The sequence below is a fragment of the Gigantopelta aegis genome, chromosome 14 (assembly GCF_016097555.1).
Source record: "Gigantopelta aegis isolate Gae_Host chromosome 14, Gae_host_genome, whole genome shotgun sequence".
NCBI classification, from domain to species: Eukaryota; Metazoa; Mollusca; class Gastropoda; order Neomphalida; family Peltospiridae; genus Gigantopelta; species Gigantopelta aegis.
Window position 1 is genome coordinate 166,980 of NC_054712.1, and position 3,056 is coordinate 170,035.

A 3,056-nucleotide genomic window follows, 5' to 3' on the forward strand; every position below is an offset into this window, starting at 1 on the left:
TGATGCAAGGCCAAATGTTATTCGTACATTTTGTCTTTGCATTCAGCAATTTTTGTCGCTTTCCAACATTGATTTAACTGACACTTTAACATCCTTCATATTTTGTTTTACCACCTTGGTGTTTACCACCTTGGTGTATTACATCACCTAAAATTGTGTCTGAAGAAAGATCGTACAGATGCTGTTGTTTATAAACAGTTTTTCATGGAAATTCAAGACAAGTACCGTGATTACATTCCTGTGTATACAGACGAATCACGGGATGGAAATTCTGTGGCTTGTGCCACAATTTTTCTATCAGACAATACTTTCCATGAGACTGCCTGACTTGGCATCAATCTTTAGTGCTGAAGTTTGGGCAGTCATTAAAGCCTTGGAAGAAATAAAAGTTTCTAGTGCATCGAAATTGATTATTTTTACAGATTCACTTTCGTGTCTCCAAGCATTATGCAATATGAAGCTGGATCATCCCTTAATTGGGATGGTGATACGAAAGTGTATTTTTATTCATTGCCAATAAAGACATTGTATTTTGTTGGGTGCCCAGACATGTTGGCATCAGGGGTAATGAAAAGGCAGATTCAGCTGCCAAGTCTGCTTTGGATTTGCCTCATGCCAGAGTTGGTGTGCCTTATACTGATATTAAATATAGTATCAACCAATTTATCTTTTCGGCTTGGCAAAATGATTGGGACGGTGTGGTTGTAAACAAGCTTCATTGCTATCAAGCCAGTCTTGGGAGAGTGGCAATCCTCCTATAGACAGTGCAGAAAGGATGAAATAGTCTTGTGTCATGCTCGCATTGGTCATACATACTTGACCCATTCATTTATCTTGAAGAAAGATTCTCCTCCTGAGTGTGTGCATTGTCAGTGTACTCTAACGGTGCGCCACATTTTGGTGGAGTGAGGGCATCTGAAAGAAATTAGAAAAGATATTTTTTGTCAGAGAAATGTGATGGAATCATTTCAATTCCATCCAGAACTTATATTACAGTTTCTACATGATACTGACTTTTATTGTAAATTTTAATTTGATCTATCTATGATATTTGTATTTGTGCACAGTTCTTTACACTGTATTTTTATTTGACTATTAAATTTTTATATTGATGTTGATCATCACTTCATGTTTTGCCAATAGCCGATGTATTTTTTGTGTTGGGGTGTTGTTAAACATCATTCATTCATTTATTCATTGATTCTAGAACTTGATATAAAGGTTTACCAGTAAACGACCCCTGTCAATTTTGATGTCGCTAGGTCAAAGGTCAAGGTCACAGTGACCTTGAGAAGTTAAGTGCTCTCTGATGAATAACTTACATGTATGAACGGTTTAATCAAGAATCTTCTTTCAACTCTTTATGTGGTATGACTATACCTTTTCACCGCATGCAGCTATATCTTGCTATATGCATACGCATAACGCTCATAGTTGTGCTATATGCGGTGCGCGCTATATGCAACATTACAGACCCTCCTTTTAAGTGTTTGTGAAACTGCAGTTTTAAAATTGTGTATCGTGATTTAAAAAAGAAAGGAAATTTTTTTGCCAACGATTGAGGTAGAAAACCAGTTATTTGTGAATCTTCAGCTGAGATTTATGCATCTCAGCCCAAGGGTCATAATTATAAAGAGGACTTATTTTAAATATTTTTAGTTAAGTGTTTGTGTTACTTTCATTATGTGTCCAAACTGCATGATTTTGGGTCCAGTTTTGATAATATTCACACCCACACAAACCACACCCAAGCGGGAGTTGGCAGATATCACACATATATTTATGGAAACTTTGTTCAGCAAACATTACAAAAACCCTCATTTGAATAAAGGTTTAGCTATTCCATTTTTTCACAAAATCATCTTGGTTGAAAGTTACCAAAAATTATCACTGCCCACTTTTGTCACAAGGAAATCCAAGCCACATTACAGCTAAACCGTTTGCACTGCTGGTAACAAATCAATTGTCATTTTAAAAAGTAACTCCTTGGTTATGACTAGCTTAAGAATTTACTTCTTATTCCAAATAATTAGCTTTCAAACATGAATCTGTGCAAAGCCAAAAAGCGAACTCTTTGCATGTGCACAAGGGAGCTACAGTAACTGTATACTGCTACCAGAGAGTGCACGAACGATTCAGACTGATTTTGAAAAACAATTTTATTAAAACAATTTTGAATAAACAAACTGTCAGTCATGTATTCCAGTTTAGTAGAAGTAGGACAAAAAGACACAATTCTTTAGTTTTTGGAAACAGTTGGTAACGTTGCTAACAATAATTACCCTTGGATAGCAATACTTATGTTTTGTTTCTGGATGTTGTCAATTGTATGTGGTATTCGTAATACAGAAAGTAAATTTTGGACAGTTGCTTACAGATTATTTGATGTAAAATGTTTACAGTTCATGTTTGACCTTTGATATTTAAGTTACCTTTTAGACGATCCCGGAAAAAGATGTTCTATTGACCCAAATACTTTTTTGACAAAGTTTTGTGGTGCCAAATCAGTAAATGTCTTAATTTAGAAATTCATCTATAGTTTTAAGTGGTTTGTGTGGCGAATAGAAATGCATAATTAGTAGGTAACAAGTAGGCCTACTTATAACTTACCATAATTGTTTTACACCTGCGGTGTGTGCCTTTAAAATGTATCCCAAAATATATGGACACCAAAATCCATCGCTAAAATCCAAAAATTACCATAATTGTTGCAAACAAATAAATAAAAATCATGTGTAATAAGCGCAAATATTTTACTATAAACAGCACAATTATTTACTCTTTAAATTTTTTAACCGCTAAATGCTTTACTTGAAAAAACATCACCTTCACTTAGAAAAACATTGATTTATGTTGTGTAATACAATCTACATAACTGTAACTAATCTTTATCTATAAAAATATGTTTGCACTAATTGTATCCTTACCGGCCTCGGTGGCGCAGTGGTTATTTTTAATCCAGATACTGACTCCAAATCCTGAGTGAGTGCTCTACAAGGCTCAATGGGTAGGTATAAACCACTTGCACCAACCAGTGATCCATAACTGGTTCAACA